The 16669-nt window shown below is 36.7% G+C and overlaps 1 pseudogene; it reads right to left on the minus strand.

The window, feature by feature from the left end:
- Positions 1 to 7224: 7224 nt before the first annotated feature.
- Positions 7225 to 16669, minus strand: part of LOC106592228 (voltage-gated potassium channel subunit beta-3-like) — a 41490-nt pseudogene continuing 32045 nt past the window's right edge.

Raw genomic sequence — 16669 nt, forward strand, 5'->3', positions numbered from 1 at the left:
TTAAAGAGAGTATAGAGTTATAGATATGTAGAGTTAGAGTTGTAGAGAGTATAGGGTTATAGATATGTAGATTTGGAGTTATAGAGAGGTTAGAGTTATAGATATGTAGAGTTGGAGTTATAGAGAGGTTAGAGTTATAGATATGTAGAGTTGGAGTTATAGAGAGGTTAGAGTTATAGATATGTAGAGTTAGAGTTATAGATATGTAGTGTTAGTGTTATAGATATGTAGAGTATAGAGTTATAGATATGTAGAGTTAGAGTTATAGATATGTAGAGTATAAAGTTATAGACAGTATAGAGTTATAGATATGTAGAGTATAGAGTTATAGATATGTAGGGTTAGAGTTATAGATATGTAGAGTATAGAGTTATAGAGAGGTTAGAGTTATAGAGAGTAGAGTTGTAGATATGTAGAATATAGAGTTATAGGTATGTAGAGTTAGAGTTATAGATATGTAGAGTGGTATAGAATTATAGAGAGTATAGAGTTATAGATATGTAGAATATAGAGTTATAGATATGTAGAGTTAGAGTTATAGATATGTAGGGTTAGAGTTATAGATATGTAGAGTTAGAGTTATAGATATGTAGGGTTAGCGTTATAGAGAGTATAGAGTTATAGAGAGTATAGAGTTATAGATATGTAGGGTTAGAGTTATAGATATGTAGGGTTAGAGTTATAGATATGTAGAGTATAGAGTTATAGAGAGGTTAGAGTTATAGATATGTAGAGTTAGAGTTATAGAGAGTATAGAGTTATAGATATGTAGAATATAGAGTTATAGATATGTAGAGTTAGAGTTATAGAGAGTATAGAGTTATAGATATGTAGAGTTAGCATTATAGAGAGTATGGAGTTATAGATATGCAGAGTTAGAGTTATAGAGAGTTTAGAGTTATAGAGTTATAGAGAGTATAGAGGTATAGATATGTAGTGTATAAAGTTATACATATGTAGAGTGTAGAGTTATAGATATGTAGAGTTAGAGTTATAGAGAGTATAGAGTTATAGAGAGTATAGAGTTATAGATATGTAGGGTTAGAGTTATAGATATGTAGGGTTAGAGTTATAGAGAGTATACTTATAGATATGTAGAGTTAGCATTATAGAGAGTATGGAGTTATAGATATGCAGAGTTAGAGTTATAGAGAGTTTAGAGTTATAGTTATAGAGAGTATAGAGGTATAGATATGTAGTGTATAAAGTTATACATATGTAGAGTGTAGAGTTATAGATATGTAGAGTTAGAGTTATAGAGAGTATAGAGTTATAGAGAGTATAGAGTTATAGATATGTAGAGTTAGAGTTATAGAGAGTATAGAGTTATAGAGAGTATAGAGGTATAGATATGTAGAGTTAGAGTTATAGAGAGGTTAGAGTTATAGATATGTAGGGTTAGAGTTATAGATATGTAGAGTTAGAGTTATAGAGAGTATAGAGTTATAGAGAGTATAGAGGTATAGATATGTAGAGTATATAGTTATTGATATGTAGAGTTAGAGTTATAGAGAGGTTAGAGTTATAGAGAGGTTAGAGTTATAGATATGTAGAGTTGGAGTTATAGAGAGTATAGAGTTATAAATATGTAGAGTTAGAGTTATAGATATGTAGAGTTAGAGTTATAGATATGTAGTGTTAGTGTTATAGATATGTAGAGTATAGAGTTATAGATATGTAGAGTTAGAGTTACAGATATGTAGAGTATAGAGTTATAGACAGTATAGAGTTATAGATATGTAGAGTATAGAGTTATAGATATGTAGGGTTAGAGTTATAGATATGTAGAGTATAGAGTTATAGAGAGGTTAGAGTTATAGAGAGTAGAGTTGTAGATATGTAGAATATAGAGTTATAGGTATGTAGAGTTAGAGTTATAGGTATGTAGAGTTAGAGTTATAGATATGTAGAGTATAGAATTATAGAGAGTATAGAGTTATAGATATGTAGAATATAGAGTTATAGATATGTAGAGTTAGAGTTATAGATATGTAGGGTTAGAGTTATAGATATGTAGAGTTAGAGTTATAGATATGTAGGGTTAGAGTTATAGAGAGTATAGAGTTATAGAGAGTATAGAGTTATAGATATGTAGGGTTAGAGTTATAGATATGTAGGGTTAGAGTTATAGATATGTAGAGTATAGAGTTATAGAGAGGTTAGAGTTATAGATATGTAGAGTTAGAGTTATAGAGAGTATAGAGTTATAGATATGTAGAATATAGAGTTATAGATATGTAGAGTTAGAGTTATAGAGAGTATAGAGTTATAGATATGTAGAGTTAGCATTATAGAGAGTATGGAGTTATAGATATGCAGAGTTAGAGTTATAGAGAGTATAGAGTTATAGAGTTATAGAGAGTATAGAGGTATAGATATGTAGAGTATAAAGTTATACATATATAGAGTGTAGAGTTATAGAGAGTATAGAGTTATAGAGAGTATAGAGTTATAGATATGTAGGGTTAGAGTTATAGATATGTAGGGTTAGAGTTATAGAGAGTATAGTTATAGATATGTAGAGTTAGAGTTATAGAGAGTATAGAGTTATAGATATGTAGGGTTAGAGTTATAGATATGTAGAGTTAGAGTTATAGAGAGTATAGAGTTATAGAGAGTATAGAGGTATAGATATGTAGAGTATATAGTTATTGATATGTAGAGTTAGAGTTATAGAGAGGTTAGAGTTATAGAGAGGTTAGAGTTATAGATATATAGGGTTAGAGTTATAGATCTGTAGGGTTAGAGTTATAGAGAGGTTAGAGTTAAAGATATGGAGAGTATATAGATATGTAGGGTTAGAGTTATAGATATGTAGAGTTAGCATTATAGTGTATAGAGTTATCGAGAGCATAGAGTTATAGAGAGGTTAAAGTTATAGATATGTAGGGTTAGAGTTATAGAGAGTATAGAGTTATAGATATGTAGGGTTAGCATTATAGTGTATAGAGTTATCGAGAGCATAGAGTTATAGAGAGTATAGAGTTATAGATATGTAGAGTTGGAGTTATAGAGAGTATAGAGTTATAAATATGTAGAGTTAGAGTTATAGATATGTAGAGTTAGAGTTATAGATATGTAGGGATAGAGTTATAGAGAGGTTAGAGTTATAGATATGTAGAGTTAGAGTTATAGATATGTAGGGTTAGAGTTATAGAGAGTATAGAGTTATAAATATGTAGAGTTAGAGTTTTAGATATGTAGGGTTAGAGTTAAAGAGAGTATAGAGTTATAGATATGTAGGGATAGAGTTATAGAGAGGTTAGAGTTATAGAGAGGTTAGAGTTATAGATATGTAGGGTTAGCATTATAGATATATAGTGTTAGAGTTGTAGATATGTAGAGTTAGAGTTATATATAGTATAGAGTTATAGATATGTAGGGTTAGAGTTATAGAGAGTATAGAGTTATAGAGAGTATAGAGGTATAGATATGTAGAGTATATAGTTATTGATATGTAGAGTCAGAGTTATAGAGAGGTTAGAGTTATAGAGAGGTTAGAGTTATAGATATATAGGGTTAGAGTTATAGATCTGTAGGGTTAGAGTTATAGAGAGGTTAGAGTTAAAGATATGGAGAGTTAGAGTTATAAATATGTAGGGTTAGAGTTATAGATATGTAGGGTTAGAGTTATAGAGAGGTTAGAGTTATAGATATGGAGAGTATATAGATATGTAGGGTTAGAGTTATAGATATGTAGAGTTAGCATTAAAGTGTATAGATTTATCGAGAGCATAGAGTTATAGAGAGGTTAGAGTTATAGATATGTAGGGTTAGAGTTATAGAGAGTATAGAGTTATAGATATGTAGGGTTAGCATTATAGTGTATAGAGTTATCGAGAGCATAGAGTTATAGAGAGTATAGAGTTATAGATATGTAGAGTTGGAGTTATAGAGAGTATAGAGTTATAAATATGTAGAGTTAGAGTTATAGATATGTAGAGTTAGAGTTATAGATATGTAGGGATAGAGTTATAGAGAGGTTAGAGTTATAGATATGTAGAGTTAGAGTTATAGATATGTAGGATTAGAGTTAAAGAGAGTATAGAGTTATAAATATGTAGAGTTAGAGTTTTAGATATGTAGGGTTAGAGTTATAGAGAGTGTAGAGTTATAGATATGTAGGGTTAGAGTTAAAGAGAGTATAGAGTTATAGATATGTAGAGTTAGAGTTATAGATATGTAGGGTTAGAGTTATAGAGAGTATAGAGTTATAGATATGTAGGGATAGAGTTATAGAGAGGTTAGAGTTATAGAGAGGTTAGAGTTATAGATATGTAGGGTTAGCATTATAGATATATAGTGTTAGAGTTGTAGATATGTAGAGTTAGAGTTATATATAGTATAGAGTTATAGATATGTAGGGTTAGAGTTATAGAGAGTGTAGAGTTATAGATATGTAGGGTTAGAGTTAAAGAGAGTATAGAGTTATATATATGTAGGGTTAGAGTTATAGATATGTACAGTTAGAGTTATAGAGAGTATAGAGTTATAGAGAGTATAGAGTTATAGATATGTCAGGTTAGAGTTATAGATATGTAGGGTTAGAGTTATAGAGAGTATAGAGATATAGATATGTAGGGTTAGAGTTATAGAGAGTATAGAGATATAGATATGTAGGGTTAGAGTTATAGATATGTAGGGTTAAGGTTATAGATATGTAGGGTTAGAGTTATAGAGATATAGATATGTAGGGATAGAGTTATAGATATGTAGGGTTAGAGTTATAGATATGTAGGGTTAGAGTTATAGAGATATAGATATGTAGGGATAGAGTTATAGATATGTAGGGTTAGAGTTATAGATATGTAGGGTTAGAGTTATAGAGATATAGATATGTAGGGATAGAGTTATAGAGAGTATAGAGATATAGATATGTAGGGTTAGAGATATAGATATGTAGGGTTAGAGTTATAGATATGTAGGGCTAGAGTTATAGAGAGTATAGAGATATAGATATGTAGGGTTCGAGTTATAGATATGTAGGGTTAGAGATATAGATATGTATGGTTCGAGTTATAGATATGTAGGGTTAGAGTTATAGAGATATCGATATGTAGGGTTCGAGTTATAGATATGTAGGGTTAGAGTTATAGAGATATAGATATGTAGGGTTCGAGTTATAGATATGTAGGGTTAGAGTTATAGAGATATAGATATGTAGGGTTCGAGTTATAGATATGTAATGTCAGGGTTCGAGGTACAAATTTGACATTGGTATTTGTATAGCTCCCCTCCATAGATGGACTCTGTCTACACACAGAGGTAGTCTTGTCCTCTTCTGTCCTTTCTTCTTCTCTCCCCCTGAACAGACCATAAGTACTTAAAAAGAGCCTTGGCCACAGGGGGGGTGGAGGGTCTTGGAGGGGAGGTCTGGGGATATTCGTTGTGGAAGACCGCTGCTGCTTCCTGTGTTGTGTCTGGTCCTTTTGTCTCAGTGTTCACCCTGCCGCTCTGAACATGTTTTCCAGTGCTCTGAGAAGTGTAGTGGTCCATGTGGAGCCTAACCATGCTAGGATAGTATTGTAGGCTGAGGAGTGGAGTTCTTAAATGGACATGACAGGTGTCTAGGATGAGCACAGTGTGTCTTAAAGGGATGAGCACAGTGTGTCTTAAAGGGGTGAGAACAGTGTGTCTTAAAGGGATGAGCACAGTGTGTCTTAAAGGGATGAGCACAGTGTGTCTTAAAGGGATGAGCACAGTGTGTCTTAAAGGGATGAGCACAGTGTGTCTTAAAGGGATGAACACAGTGTGTCTTAAAGGGATGAGCACAGTGTGTCTTAAAGGGGTGAACACAGTGTCTTAAAGGTAGTGAGCAGTAGAAAAATACACACATAGAAATAAGTGAACGGTATTGTTCCCTGGGGTAAAAAAAATATCAGAATAGAGGTACACATAATGATCTCCCATTTTGTTACCTATTAGCATAATTGTATCTTTTAGGGTACATGTGCTGATAAAGTTTATAATGGTACATTATGAGGTACATGTGCAGATAAAGAGTATAATTGTACCTTTTAGGGTACAAGTGCAGATAAAGAGTATAATGTTACCTTTAGGGTACAAGTGCAGATAAAGAGTATAATGTTACCTTTAGGGTACAAGTGCAGATAAAGAGTATAATGTTACCTTTAGGGTACAAGTGCAGATAAAGAGTATAATGTTACCTTTAGGGTACAAGTGCAGATAAAGAGTATAATGGTACATTTCCAGGTACATTTGCAGATAAAGAGCATAATTGTAACTTTTACAGGTAGAAGTGCAGATAAAGTGTATAATGGTAACTTAAGGGTACATGTGCAGATAAAGAGCATAATTGTAACTTTTTAGGTACATGTGCTGATAGAGTATAATGGAATTTTGGTACAAGTGCAGATAAAGTGTATAATGGTAACTTAAGGGTACATGTGCAGATAAAGAGTATAATTGTAACTTTTAGAGTACATGTGCTGATAGAGTATAATGGTACATTTTCGGGTACAAGTGCAGATATAGAGTACAATGGTAACTTAAGGGTACATGTGCAGATAAAGAGTATAATGTAACTTTTAGGGTACATGTGCAGATAAAGAGTATAATTGTAACTTTTAATGGTATATGTGCAGAAACCTGTTTTTGCTTTGTCATTATGTGGTATTGTGATGTCATTATGTGGTATTGTGATGTCATTATGGGGTATTGTGATGTCATTATGGGGTATTGTGATATCATTATGGGGTAAGTTGATTAGGAAAACATGAACTTAATCGATTTTTAGAATAACGCTTTAATGTAACAAAATGTGGAAAAAAGTCAAGGGGTCTGAATACTTTCCGAATGCGCTGTGCATTTCTCCATCTCTCTTCATGCGAGAGCCTCCTTCTCTCCATCTCTCTTCATGCGAGAGCCTCCTTCTCTCCATCTCTCTTCACGCGAGAGCCTCCTTCTCTCCATCTCTCTTCACGCGAGAGCCTCCTTCTCTCCATCTCTCTTCACGCGAGAGCCTCCTTCTCTCCATCTCTCTTCACGCGAGAGCCTCCTTCTCTCCATCTCTCTTCATGCGAGAGCCTCCTCTCCATCTCTCTTCATGCGAGAGCCTCCTTCTCTCCATCTCTCTTCACGCGAGAGCCTCCTTCTCTCCATCTCTCTTCATGCGAGAGCCTCCTTCTCTCCATCTCTCTTCACGCGAGAGCCTCCTTCTCTCCATCTCTCTTCACGCGAGAGCCTCCTTCTCTCCATCTCTCTTCACGCGAGAGCCTCCTTCTTGGGTCGGGGTTGGTTTCCCAAGAGTGAGTCCATCTCTGCTACGGTCTGAGGGGAAAGCTGGGAGAGGACCTGAAGGAGACCAGGGTGGATGGGGGAAGGAGAGAGAGAGTGTGGATGAGGTGATCTTCATAAATAATAACATCAGATAAACTATACTGGACTATACAGAACATACATACAGAACATCTATACATCACGTCTATACATCACGTCAATACATCCCATCTATATATCACATCTATATATCTATAGATCACATCTATATATCAATACATCACGTCTATACATCCCATCTATACAGAACATCTATACATCTATACATCACGTCTATACATCCCATCTATACAGAACGTCTATACATCCCATCTATACATCCCATCTATACAGAACGTCTATACATCCCGTCTATACAGAACATCTATACATCTATAGATCACATCTATACATCTATACATCACATCTATACATCACATCTATACATCACATCTATACATCACATATATACATCTACACATCACATCTATACATCTATACATCACATCTATACATCACATATATACATCTATACATCACGTCTATACATCACGTCTATACATCACATCTATACATCACATCTATACATCACATCTATATGTCTATACATCACATCTATACATCACATCTATACATCACATCACATCTATACATCACGTCTATACATCACATATATATATCACATCTATACATCACGTCTATACATCACGTCTATACATCACATCGATACATCACATCTATACATCACATCTAGACATCTATACAGCACATCTATACATTTATACATCACAACTATACATTTACATTAGGCAGACGCTCTTATCCAGAGCGATTTACAAACATCACATCTATATGTCTATACATCACATATATACATCTACATCTATACATCACATCTATACATGTATACATCACATCTATACATCACGTCTATACATCACATCTATACAGCACATTTATACATCTATACATCACATCTATATGTCTATACATCACATATATACATCTACATCTATACATCACATCTATACATCTATATATCGCATCTATACATCACATCTATACATCAAATCTATTCAACTCGTCTATACATTACGTCTATACATCACATCTAGACATCTATACATCACATCTATACATCACATCTAGACATCTATACATCACATCTATACATCACAACTATACATCTACATCTATACATCACATCTATACATCACATCTATACATCACAACTATACATCACGTCTATACATCACGTCTATACATCACATCTAGACATCTATACATCACATCTATACATCACAACTATACATCTACAACTATACATCTACATCTATACATCACATCTATACATCACAACTATACATCACATCTATACATCACAACTATACATCTACATCTATACATCACATCTATATGTCACATCTATACGTCACATCTATACATCACAACTATACATCTACATCTATACATCACGTCTATACATCACATCTATACATCATAACTATACATCTACATCTATACATCACATCTGTACATCACATCTATATATCAATACATCACATAATTGCATCACATCTATACATCACGTCTGTACATCACGTCTATACATCACATCTATACATCACCTCTATACATCACATCTATGTCTATACATCACATCTATACATCACGTCTGTACATCACGTCTATACATCACATCTATACATCACAACTATACATCTACATCTATACATCACGTCTGTACATCACGTCTATACATCACATCTATGTCTATACATCACATCTATACATCACATCTATATATCACATCTATGTCTATACATCACATCTATACATCACGTCTATACATCACATCTATATAGCACATTTGTACATCTATACATCACATATATATGTCTATACATCACATATATACATCTACATCTATACATCACATCTATACATGTATACATCACATCTATACATCACGTCTATACATCACATCTATACAGCACATTTATACATCTATACATCACATCTATATGTCAATACATCACATATATACATCTACATCTATACATGTATACATCACATCTATACATGTATACATCATGTCTATACATCTATATATCTATACACCACATCTATACACCGCATCTATACATCACATCTATACACCACATCTATACATCACATCTATACATCACATCTATATATCACATCTATATGTCTATACATCACAAATCTACATCTATACATCTACATCTATACATCACATCTATACATCACATCTATACACCACATCTATACATCACATCTATACATCACATCTATACATCACAAATCTACATCTTTACATCTATACATCACATCTATACATCACATCTATACATCACAAATCTACATCTATACATCTATACATCACATCTATACATCACGTCTATACATGTATATATCAAATCTATACAGCACATATGCACATCACATCTATACATCACATCTACAAATCTACACATCACATCTATACATCACATCTATACATCTATACAGCACATCTATACATCTATACAGCACATCTATACAACACATCTATACATCTATACAGCACATCTATACAGCACATCTATACAGCACATCTACACATCACATCTTTACATCACATCTATACATCTATACAGCACATCTATACATCTATACAGCACATCTATACATCACATCTATACATCTCGTCTACATCTATACATCACGTCTATACATCAATATATCTATACATCACATCTATACATCACTTCTATACATGTATATATCAAATCTATACAGCACATATGCACATCACATCTATACATCACATCTACAAATCTACACATCACATCTATACATCACATCTATACATCTATACAGCACATCTATACATCTATACAGCACATCTATACAACACATCTATACATCTATACAGCACATCTATACAGCACATCTATACAGCACATCTACACATCACATCTATACATCACATCTATACATCTATACAGCACATCTATACATCTGTACAGCACATCTATACATCACATCTATACATCTCGTCTACATCTATACATCACGTCTATACATCAATATATCTATACATCACATCTATACATCACGTCTATATATGTATATATCAAATCTATACAGCACATATGCACATCACATCTATACATCACATCTACAAATGTATACTTCACATCTACACATCACATCTATACATCACATCTATACATCTATACAGCACATCTATACAACACATCTATACATCTATACAGCACATCTATACAGCACATCTATACAGCACATCTATACATCAAATCCATACATCACATATATACATCTTTCATCACATCTATACATCACATCTATACATCACATATATAAATCTATACCACCAATCTATACATCACATCATACATCACATCTATAAAACAATACAGCAGATCTATACAGCAGATCTATACAGCAGATCTATACAGCAGATCTATACAGCACAGCTATACAGCACAGCTATACAGCACATCACTACATCTCATCTTTATAATGACCACCCGGATTATTTACATTGCCACGCCCCCCTCCCTTTGTTTTTACACTGCTGCTACTCGCTGTTTATTATCTATGCATAGTCTCTTTTTCCTACCTACGTGTACAAATGACCTCGACTAACCTGTACCCCCGCACATTGACTAGGTACCGGTACCTCCTGTATATAGCCTCCACATTGACTCTGTACCGGTACCCCCTGTATATTGCCTCCACATTGACTCTGTACCGGTACCCCCTGTATATAGCCTCCACATTGACTCTGTACCGGTACCCCCTGTATATAGCCTCCATATTGACTCTGTACCGGTACCCCCTGTATATAGCCTCCACATTGACTCTGTACCGGTGCCCCTGTATATAGCCTCCACATTGACTCTGTACCGGTACCCCCTGTATATAGTCTCCACATTGACTCTGTACCGGTACCCCCTGTATATAGCCTCCACATTGACTCTGTACCGTAACACCCTGTATATAGCCTCCACATTGACTCTGTACCGGTACCCGCTGTATATAGCCTCCACATTGACTAGGTACCGTAATACCCCCTGTATATAGCCTCCACATTGACTCTGTACCGGTACCCCCTGTATATAGCCTCCACATTGACTCTGTACCGGTACCCCCTGTATATAGCCTCCACATTGACTCTGTACCGGTACCCCCTGTATATAGCCTCCACATTGACTCTGTACCGTAACACCCTGTATATAGCCTCCACATTGACTCTGTACCGGTACCCCCTGTATATAGCCTCCACATTGACTAGGTACCGTAATACCCCCTGTATATAGCCTCCACATTGACTCTGTACCGGTACCCCCTGTATATAGCGTCCACATTGACTCTGTACCGGTACCCCCCTGTATATAGCCTCCACATTGACTCTGTACCGGTACCCCCTGTATATAGCCTCCACATTGACTCTGTACCGGTACCCCCTGTATATAGCCTCCACATTGACTCTGTACCAGTACCCCCTGTATATAGCCTCCACATTGACTCTGTACCGGTTCCCCCTGTATATAGCCTCCACATTGACTCTGTACCGTAATACCCTGTATATAGCCTCCACATTGACTCATTACCGGTACCCACTGTATATAGCCTCCACATTGACTCTGTACCGGTACCCCCTGTATATAGCCTCCACATTGACTCTGTACCGTAATACCCTGTATGTAGCCTCCACATTGACTCTGTACCGTAATACCCTGTATATAGCCTCCACATTGACTAGGTACCGTAATACCCTGTATATAGCCTCCACATTGACTAGGTACCGTAATACCCCTGTATATAGCCTCCACATTGACTCTGTACCGTAATACCCTGTATATAGCCTCCACATTGACTAGGTACCGTAATACCCCCTGTATATAGCCTCCACATTGACTCTGTACCGGTACCCCCTGTATATAGCCTCCACATTGACTCTGTACCATAATACCCCCTGTATATAGCCTCCACATTGACTCTGTACCGGTACCCCCTGTATATAGTCTCCACATTGACTCTGTACCGGTACCCCCTGTATATAGCCTCCACATTGACTAGGTACCGTAATACACTGTATATAGCCTCCACATTGACTCTGTACCGTAACACCCTGTATATAGCCTCCACATTGACTAGGTACCGTAATACCCTGTATATAGCCTCCACATTGACTAGGTACCGTAATACCCTGTATATAGCCTCCACATTGACTCTGTACCGGTACCCCCTGTATATAGCCTCCACATTGACTCTGTACCGTAAAACCCTGTATATAGCCTCCACATTGACTAGGTACCGTAATACCCCCTGTATATAGCCTCCACATTGACTAGGTACCGTAATACCCCCTGTATATAGCCTCCACATTGACTAGGTACCGTAATACCCCCTGTATATAGCTGTAAAGGGGTGCGTAACTGGTGGCAGGGAAGTCAGACGCAGGAGAGCAGAACTAGGTAATAGCCGGAGCAGTTTAATCCAAAAACCAACGGCATAAAAATACAACAGAATATGGGTACAAAAACCCCAACGAGGACCAGTAAACAAGCACTTACAACAAAACAATCCCACACAAAGACATGGGGGGAACAGAGGGTTAAATACACAACACGTAATGAGGGAAATGAGAACCAGGTGTATAGGAAAACAAGACAAAACAAATGGAAAGTGGATCGACGATGGCTAGAAGACCGGTGACAAAAGCCTCATTATTGTTATTTGATTGTGTTACTTTCATTTATTTATTTATTTTTAGTTTAGTTTAGTTAGAAAAGATTTACTAACTCTATTTCTTGAACTTTTCTTGAACTGCAGTGTTGCTTAAGGGCTTGTGAGTAAGCATTTCACGGTAAGGTCTACACCTGTTGTATTCAGCATTTCACTGTGAGGTCTATCTACACCTGTTGTTTTGATTTGAGTGGTTTGGTTTACCCTGATGCAGCCCAGGTTCTCCTGCAGCTGGTCTGTGTTGGTGATCCCCAGGAGAACACAGCTGACCCTCTCACTACGCAGACACCAGGCTGGGGAGAGAGAGGGAGGAGAAGAGACAGACAGACAGACAGACAGACAGACAGACAGACAGACAGACAGACAGACAGACAGACAGACAGACAGACAGACAGACAGACAGACAGACAGACAGACAGACAGACAGACAGACAGACAGACAGACAGACAGACAGACAGACAGACAGACAGACAGACAGACAGACAGACAGACAGACAGACAGACAGACAGACAGACGAATGAAGGGAGAATTGACTAACAGTTGTAAAAATATTTATTTTGTTAAATAATAATTCCAGAATGATGAATGTACAAACTGAATACAGTTTACACGCAGTTCACCCAGACACACATCCACAAGTGCTGAGCGATGATAAAAAAGATGTTAGGTTCAATGTTTTTTTTGTTTTTACATCAAAATGCACTTTGCATTATGTGGGTTGAATGCTGTAATAAAACATTTAACCCTCTAGAGTCTATTGACGCACTGCTGCATCAATATAACTAACATAATAAAATATTCCCAGTCTAAATCCGTCAGTTTAAACTACAGATATCTGTTGTTCCAACCCACAGCGTCCGCCTCTCGCACTTCCGCTACAGCGCTGTCAGACCAGGAGACATCCACGAACGGTTTGGGCTACGACCCCCACAGGGGTCACGGGACTCGTCTAAAGGTACAAATTAACTATGGAGGCAGTTTTGTGTGCCAACAAAAATAAGGGGTTAAACTGTGTTAAAAATATATATATTTCCTGAGCTTTGTTATATCTCGTGGATATTATTCCTTATGGTTTATTTTTGACTGTCTTTTCTCCGTTTATGAATTGTTATTCGATGCGATCTCTGGGATATAGTAGTAAAGGACAAATTCAATATTTTATCAAATAAATAATCAAATAAAACAATGTGATACCTAAGGAGTCCTAATATTAAAAAACAAACAGTTAAATGATATGACCCTCTTAGACCACACACTATCTCACTATCTCACTATCTCACTATCTCACTATCTCACTATCTCACTATAACACTATCACACTATCACACTATCTCACTATCACACTACCCCTCTTAGACCACACTATCTCACTATCTCACTATCTCACTATCTCACTATCTCACTATAACACTATCACACTATCACACTACCACACTATCACACTATCTCACTATCTCACTATCACACTATCACACTACCACACTATCACACTATCCCTCTATCTCACTATCACACTATCACACTATCACACTACCACACTATCTCACTATCTCACTATCACACTATCACACTATCACACTACCACACTATCACACTATCACACTATCACACTATCCCTCTATCACACTACCACACTATCACACTATCTCACTATCTCACTATCACACAATCTCACTATCACACTACCACACTATCTCACTATCTCACTATCTCACTATCTCACTATCACACTACCACACTATCCCTCTTAGACCACACTATCACACTATCCCTCTTAGACCACACTATCTCACTATCACACTATCACACTACCACACTCTCTCACTATCTCACTATCACACTACCACACTATCTCACTATCCCTCTTAGACCACACTATCACACTATCCCTCTTAGACCACACTATCTCACTATCACACTACCACACTATCACACTATCCCTCTTAGACCACACTATCTCACTATCACACTACCACACTATCTCACTATCTCACTATCACACTACCACACTATCACACTATCACACTATCCCTCTTAGACCACACTATCTCACTATCTCACTATCACACTATCCCTCTATCTCACTATCACACTATCTCACTATCACACTACCACACTATCACACTATCCCTCTTAGACCACACTATCTCACTATCACACTACCACACTATCTCACTATCTCACTATCACACTACCACACTATCACACTATCTCACTATCCCTCTTAGACCACACTATCTCACTATCTCACTATCACACTATCCCTCTTAGACCACACTATCTCACTATCCCTCTTAGCCCACACTATCTCAATATCTCACTATCCCTCTTAGACCACACTATCACACTATCTCACTATCCCTCTTAGACCACACTATCTCACTATCACACTATCACACTATCCCTCTTAGACCACACTATCTCACTATCACACTATCTCACTATCCCTCTAAGACCACACTATCTCACTATCACACTATCACACTATCCATCTTAGACCACACTCTCTCACTACTTTCACACTATCCCTCTTAGACCACACTATCACACTATCCCTCTTAGACCACACTCTCTCACTATCACACTATCCCTCTTAGACCACACTATCTCTCTATCACACTATCTCACTATCCCTCTATTACACTATCACACTATCCCACTATCTCACTATCACACTATCACACTATCCCTCTATCTCACTATCACACTATCCCTCTTAGACCACACTATCACACTATCACACTATCCCTCTATCACAGTATCCCTCTTAGATCACACTATCTCACTATCTCACTATCCTTCTTAGACCACACTATCACACAATCACACTATCACACTATCCCTCTTAGACCACACTATCACACTATCACACTATCACACTATCCCTCTATCACACTATCCCTCTTAGACCACACTATCTCTATCTTACTATCCCTCTTAGACCACACTATCACACAATCACACTATCCCTCTATCACACTATCCCTCTTAGACCACACTATCACACTATCACACTATCCCTCTATCACACTATCCCTCTTAGACCACACTATCTCTCTATCACACTATCTCACTATCTCACTATCCCTCTTAGACCACACAATCACACTATCCCTCTATCACACTATCCCTCTTAGACCACACTATCACACTATCCCTCTTAGACCACACTATCACACTATCACACAATCACACAATCACACTATCCCTCTATCACACTATCCCTCTTAGACCACACTCTCACTATCACACTATCTCTCTATCACACTATCACACTATCCCTCTTACACCACACTATCTCACTATCTCACTATCACACTATCCCTCTATCTCACTATCCCACTATCCCTCTTAGACCACACTATCTCACTATCACACTCTCACTATCTCACTATCCCTCTTAGACCACACTATCACACTATCCCTCTATCTCACTATCCCTCTCTCACTATCACACTATCACACTATCCCTCTTAGACCACACTATCTCACTATCACACTATCACACTATCCATCTTAGACCACACTCTCTCACTATCACACTATCCCTCTTAGACCACACTATCACACTATCCCTCTTAGACCACACTATCTCACTATCACACTAT

The sequence above is a fragment of the Salmo salar genome, chromosome ssa07 (genome assembly GCF_905237065.1).
Source record: "Salmo salar chromosome ssa07, Ssal_v3.1, whole genome shotgun sequence".
NCBI classification, from domain to species: Eukaryota; Metazoa; Chordata; class Actinopteri; order Salmoniformes; family Salmonidae; genus Salmo; species Salmo salar.